The 7,563-nt window shown below is 36.7% G+C and overlaps 1 long non-coding RNA gene across 1 annotated transcript in view; it reads left to right on the top strand.

Annotated features, from left to right (window-relative positions):
* The first annotated feature begins 3,180 nt into the window (after window positions 1-3,180).
* The window catches only part of LOC128248656 (uncharacterized), a 67,346-nt gene continuing 62,963 nt past the window's right edge, over window positions 3,181-7,563 (top strand). Inside the window, exon 1 of the long non-coding RNA XR_008264813.1 lies at window positions 3,181-3,224. This is a non-coding gene — a long non-coding RNA (uncharacterized LOC128248656). The remainder of the gene's footprint in view (window positions 3,225-7,563) is intronic.

Raw genomic sequence — 7,563 nt, 5'->3', positions numbered from 1 at the left:
ATATACACACACACATCATCACAAGTGTATTGATAAGCATATATGTATGTGTGTGTATCTGTCCATGTGTATACATGCGTATACACAGGCATATATATATATATGTATATATATGATGAAGAAAGAGAAGTGGAAAATGAAGAGGAAGAAGGAGGAAGCTAGGAGGAGAGGGGGGAGCAGTAGCTAACGAGCAAGTGGTGGAGCACGAGGACGAGTAGGAGGATTAATCTCAGAGTATTGGTTGCTTGGTAGCGACCTGGCATTTAGGGCCTGGAGGTCGAATCTCTGGTGGTAGCCGAAGAAATCCTAATATAACAGGAACACGTCATGAAACATACCATCAAACCTCGATGAACAGAGAGAGGGAAGGAGAGAGAGAGAGAGAGAGAGAGAGAGAGAGAGAGAGAAAGTGAGAGAGCGATAAAGAGATAGACACAGAGAGAGATAGAGGTATTAGAGGATTAGACGATTTATCGGAAACAGGATGAAATGCTCAGGAACTTTGGATTATCTGCCAGCAAAAGAAAACAAGATGTCAGAAACTTATAAGCAGCAGCAAAAAGTGACGAAACAAACCGTTATATCTGGCTCAAGAGAGAGAGAGTGATAGGTAGGTTTGAAAGAACGACTACTGAGGATGGTAGAAATATCCGGCCCAGAGTTACAAAACTTGAATCAGCAAAGCACTTCCTGCTTTCTGGAAGTTTTGTTGCCTACATAAATGGGTGGAACCGAGCAGTGCTGAGGTGACAGTAAAAGAAAATTGAAGGTATCAAAAGAGAGAAATTTCATGTATACACACACATATATATATTTATCGTCGTGGTACTCCGTTGGTTACGACGACGAAGGTTCCAGTTGATCCGATCAACGGAAAAGCCTGCTCGTGAAATTAACATGCAAGTGGCTGAGCACTCCACAGACACGTGTACCCTTAACGTAGTTCTCGGGGAGATTCAGCGTGACACAGAGTTTGACAAGGCTGGCCCTTTGAAATACAGGTGTGCTACAGAAACAGGAAGAAAGAGTGAGAGAAAGTTATGGTGAAAGAGTACAGCATGGTTCGTCTACCCCTCATCCTCAATAAACACTCACAACGTCCGGTCTGGGAGTCGAAACCGCGATCCTACGACTTCGAGTCCGCTGCCCTAACCACTGGGTCATTGTGCCTCCACATACACACAATCACACACGGATATACATATATACAGATATATTTATATACATACATATATATATATATATATATATATATATATATATATATATATATATATATATATATATACACACATTGATATATATATATATATATACACATTGATATATATATATATATATATATATATATATACACATTGATATACATATATATATACACATTGATATACATATATATACACACATTGATATACATATATATACATAGATATGCATACATACACATACATATATATATACAGAGATATACATATATATATATATATATATATATATATATATATATATACATATACATAAGTAAATATAAATATATGTATATATGTACGTATGTATATATATGTATATATATGTATGTATGTGTGCGTGTGCTCGTGTGTACGTGTACACAGACAGACAGACACACACACACACAGGTTCATATTACTAACTCTAATGCATAAAATTTTGCCCATCAATGAATATTGACTGCAACAATAAATATTAAGTTGTGTTAGATGTTTGCGATGGTAAATAACGATAAGTTTTTTGATGAGCGGATAAAATATTTGAATTCATGAATGCTTACATAAGTAAATGAACATATGTGCAAATAGATAGGTAGATATACATATAGATAGATAGATAGGTAGATAGATAGATATATATAGAGAGAGGGGGGATATATATATATGGTGAGTGAGAGAGCGCGATGTGTATGTCTATATTTATGTATGAACGTATGCATTTTCTGTCTTCCTGAAATAACTAATTGGAAATTGAAAGTCTATTAATTGATGAAAATGTGCAAATGTAGATAGTATGTATTCCTGTACCTACATAAGCAATGCTTACACACACACACACACACACACACACACACACACACACACACACATTCACCCGTGTTTATGTGTAGGACTGGTGTACGCGTATGAAAGAAATGTAATAAAATTTAAATAATGAATATTGTTTGTGTGGAGATGAATTATGGATAAATTCAGGATTTTTTAACATTTTATGTACATGTACAGACGTGGTAAAATGAATGGCATACGTCATATATATATATATATATATATATATAGGGCCTATACTAGCTCAAAGTTATCAAAATTATATTGCGTACTGGGGCCACAAAATTTCGGGCCTTGTGCCTAGAGTAGCAACGTGTGCATATATATAGATATATATATATATATAACATTTGATTACTATAAGCAAATCATCTGAGCAGGTTGTTCAGCAAGAAATTGCGATACCATTGTCAGTATTATAAAAGAGAGTCTCCAACACCTCAAGTCCACCAATCCATAGTTCATTGGAGTTTTGACGTATTTTGTTACTCGCGTATATATCAGACCTCTTAGCATGTAACCGTATATATTTAGTTGTATATATATATCTCACAGTGGTGTAGTTTTACTAGCACGCTACTTGGCCGAGTACTCCACAAACACGCATACCCTTAACGTATTTCTCAAGAGGGTTCGGTGTGACACAGAATATGTCAAGGCTGGCCCTTTGAATTACAAGTGAAGCTTATTTTTGCCAGCTTGGTAGACTGGAACAATGTGAAATATTGTTTTTTATTCAAAGATAAAACGCGCTGTCAGGAATCGAACTCTCGTCCTTACAACTATGAACCGGATATCCTAGCCACTGAGTCACATGCCTTCACGGTATTGTTTTACACTCCTGTGTATACAACTGTTTGAGGAGGAGACGAAGTAGGAGGAAGAGGAAGATTAGACGAAAAATAAGGAGGAGGAGACGAAGGACGAGGAAGGGGAAGAGTAGACGAAAAATAAGGAGGAGGAGACGGAGGAAGGGGAAGAGTAGACGAAAAATAAGGAGGAGACGAAGGAGGGGAGATGAAAAAAAAAAGAAGGAACCGAAGAAAAAGGAGAGGAAGAACGACAACTGTGACTATTGCTACAACTACAACAACATCAGCAAGTATTTTCACCTTCATTGCCTCAAAGAAATACCATTCACAAAGAGAGAATAGAATACCTGTATAGGTAAAGTATTCACTTTGTGACATTTTCCTGTGTTTTGCCTTAATATATACAAATGTTCCAACTTGTCACTAATTAACCACCATGTTTAAAAAGACAAAGCTCTCCATGTATCGAAAAAGAAAACAAAAAGACTCCCTCTGTTTATTTTTTTTTTAAACAGCTTAGAATTTGCATTATTTTGTTTTTAAATTATTTCCACCTCGTCATTGCTTCGACTTCAATTTAAAATGTCATAGATAATTATTACACATAGCAGAACAGATCCGACAGAGCCCAGCATTTCGTCTCCACTCGTGCTGTGCGGCTCATAACCAAATGATAAATGAGTTAATTATCTTAATGCGACGCGGTTTCGAACACTAGCTTCTTGATATATTATCCAATGCATGACCTGATGTGACGGACGCGTGGGTAAGCAGCTGTTGTACAATTCGTTCGATGGTATTTTAGGTTCGTAATTCATCATAGCCTGACGTCGTTCCATAAACCTCTACACTATCTTTCCCTCCGTCTGACCATAACACAGCTCTATAAATTATGAATGCAGTTGTACTTGTTAGAAGTGCTCACTAGAGGGAGGCAGTGTTAGTGACTGTTATGTGATGGCGAGTCATAAGTATACAAGTGTGGCCGTAAAGGGCTTAAATCGTGGGACTCCGTCGGTTACGACGAGGCGGGTTCCAGTTGAACGGAACAGCCTTCTGGTAAAATTAACGTACAAATGGCTGAGCACTGCTCAGACAAGTGTACCGTTAACGTAGTTCTAGGGGAGATTCAGCGTGACACAGAGTGAGACAAGGCTGGCCCTTTGAAATATAGATACGACAGATACAGGAAGAAAGAGTGAGAGAAAGTTGTGGTGCAAGAATATAGCAGAGTTCGCCACCCAACCCCTGCCGGAGCCTCATGGAGCTTTAGGTGTTTTCGCTCAATAAACACTCACATCGCCCGGTCTGGGAATCGAAACCGCGATCCTGTGACTGCGAAAAGCGCTTAAATATAAAGCAGTTATTATAAATGCCGTGTTTTATTATTTTTTTTATTTTTTATATCTTTACATTCTGATTTCAAATTCCACCGGGGTCACCTTCACCTTTTACCCGTTCGCGTTCGATATAATAAGTACCGCTTGAGTACTGGAGTTTGATATAACCAGTTCGCCTTCCCCTCGAAATTACTAACCTTCACGAAAATTAGAAGGATTGTTATAGCTGCTGTTTTGTTGTTCAGCACCCAAGTCAGCTCTCGTGAAGTCGATCTTTGGTCATAATGCATTCAAGACAACCAGAATCGTATCGTTTTCATCTCGGTGCTACGCCATCTATTGTGCTATATTATAAAGACGGCGCAGCAATGTGGTGCACGGCTTGTGTTATAGAGTGGATGGCTAGATCGATAAACACAGATCAATCTTTTATTAGATTTAGCAGGGAGCAGAGAGCGAGAGAAAGAGAGAAGGGGATTGTGATAAAAGAGGCGGGAGAAGACAGATGGAAGAGAGAGAGAGAAGAGACAGGAGAGAGAGTAACGTGTATGTGAGAGTGAAAAAGAAATTGAGAAGGAGGCTGAAAGAATAAGAGACAAATGGAAAAGAGAGAGAGAGAGGTGGAGTAGAAAGGGCAGATAATGAGATTCTTTATGGTCAGAAATTTTGGGGGAGGGTGCCAGTCGATGAGATAAACCCCAGTACGCAACTGGTACTTAGTTTATCGACCCCTGAAAGGATGAAAGGCAAAGTCGACCACGGCGGAATTTGAACTCAGAACGTAAAGACAAACGAAATACCGCTAAGCATTTCGCCCGGCGAGCTAAAATTTCTTATTTCTTTATTGCCCACAAGGGACGAAACATAGAGGGGACAAACAAGGACAGACAAAGGGATTAAGTCGATTTCATCGACCCCAGTGCGTAACTGGCACTTAATTTATCGACCCCGAAAGGATGAAAGGCAAAGTCGACCTCGGTGGAATTTGAACTCAGAACTTAGCGGCAGACGAAATACCGCTAAGCATTTCGCCCGACGCGCTAACGTTTCTGCCAAGCTCGCCGCCTTTCTCTTATGTGTAATTTACAAAAGAGGTTAAGGTAGGAGTTGAGGGAGATTTTCCCGGTATTTCTAGCATTTCGAGTGACCACCTAAACGTATCCTCGTTAACTCGAGAGAAGAGAGGGAGAGAGAACCAGGAATAACTGTTACGCCTTTAAAGGAGTGACTTGGAACTCTCTTATGAGAAAATATCTGTCGTCAAATGCTGGCTGTTTTCATGACAGAATTATTAACTGTTTCAAATCCTTAAACGTGGCCTCTCATGTTCCTATACTGGAGTAACTCGTTCAATAGTCCGATGCTGCCAGCCATTTTATTTTTCACTTCTATAATGAGAAGAAAAAAAATTCGGTACATACTCATTTTCACACACACACACATTGGTATAAAACAAGTGGACATTTATACGCACATACAAGTAGACACACACACACGCACACACATACATACGCTGAGTTTCTGCCAGTCCGTTTCTCTGCTTTTCTCTTTCTTTCTACCCCCCCCCCCGTATGGCTTTCTTTCCGTCCTTTAAGTTGTCCTCGAGACTTTAAAATCATGTGTGCATGTGTAATTATGCATGAGAAAGCAACTTTTTCACTGAAAACTTTCATAAATACAAGAAGCACATTTATATATGTGTGTATATATGTATATATATATATATGTGTGTGTATATATGTATATATATATATATATGCATGTTGTGTATATGTTTGTATATGTATATATATGTGTATACATGTGTGCGTATATATATTTGTATATGTATATATGTGTGTATATATGTGTGTGTACATGTTTGTATATGTATATATGTGTGTATATATATGTGTACATGTTTGTATATGTATATATGTGTGTATATATATGTGTGTATGTGTGTGCATATATGTTTGTATGTGTGTATATGTATGTGTGAATATGTATATGTGTGTATATGTGTATGTGAATATGTATCTGTGTATATGTATAAATGTGTATATATGTATACATGTATGGTATTTGTGTATATATATGTGTATATGTGTATATGTATATATGTGTATATATATATATATATGCATATATATATATGTGTGTATATGTTTATGTATGTATATATATGTATGTATATGTATGTATTTGTATATATGTATATGTAGATATGTATATGTATATGTCTAAATGTATGCACACACACACAAGCACCTACGTTACATTTATACACGTGTATATATTACATGCATATATGCATACATAAATACATGTATATATATATATATATATGCCTCACATACATATATGAATGTGTGCATATACGTACACACACATATATGCATTACATACATGCATATGTATATCACGTACATATGTGTGTGTGTGTGTGTGCATATATATGGATGTCATACATATGTGTGTGCATATATATATATATATATATATATATATATATATATATATATATATATATATATATATATATATTTGTGTATTGAGCAAAAAGAAAAGCAAACAAACCAACTCTTAGTGTGATTTCCGTGTTTTTGTATTGAGAAATCAATATGGGAAAGCCAAAACAACTACAGCAAGAATAACTCTAGCGAGTACAAGAAGCATTACCACTGAAATGACAACAAGCAAGTGAAATGAGTAGCGCACAAAGGAAATTGTTTAAAACGACCGAATACATCCAATTAAACTGTTAAAAATTTAAACATTTCGACTCAAGAGGATTACTGGAAGGATGTTGTATGGTACAGCTTTGTGTTTGGTTGAATTTGGTCGTAGTGTGAGGACTGAAATCAAGAGAAGTACAGAAAGAGAAAGAAAAACGGACAGAGGGTGGATGTCAGAGATTTGTAGCGAAATATATTGAAAGACTGATGTATTGAGAGGGGGAAAATAGATAGAGAAAGAGAGAAGTAGAGAGGCAAAGAAGTAGACGGATATAGAGAGTTGTTCAGTGAGAGGAGCTGAAGAAGAGAATGGTATTAGGATTGGAGTTGTTGGTGATGAATTAGTTATAAAGGCTTATCAGAGAGATGGTCTCTGGACGAAAAGAGAGGAATGGAGAAATACTTAAACGTTATAAAATACTGAGTGAATTAAATGGAAGAGTGGAAAAAGAAGAGATATTTCTGAACGTTCAAGTAAACATAGCAACGATAAATTAATGGCGTTGAAGAATATAGAGTGATAAAAATGTATCGATAGATAGATAGACAGATAGATAGATATATAGAGATATTGTCACAGAGGGGAAGACGGCGTGAGTTATATATTTCATACGAGATAGAAAATTATATATATATA

The sequence above is a fragment of the Octopus bimaculoides genome, chromosome 9 (genome assembly GCF_001194135.2).
Source record: "Octopus bimaculoides isolate UCB-OBI-ISO-001 chromosome 9, ASM119413v2, whole genome shotgun sequence".
In the NCBI taxonomy this organism is placed as follows: Eukaryota; Metazoa; Mollusca; class Cephalopoda; order Octopoda; family Octopodidae; genus Octopus; species Octopus bimaculoides.
This window is presented reverse-complemented; position numbering and strand designations above follow the sequence as displayed.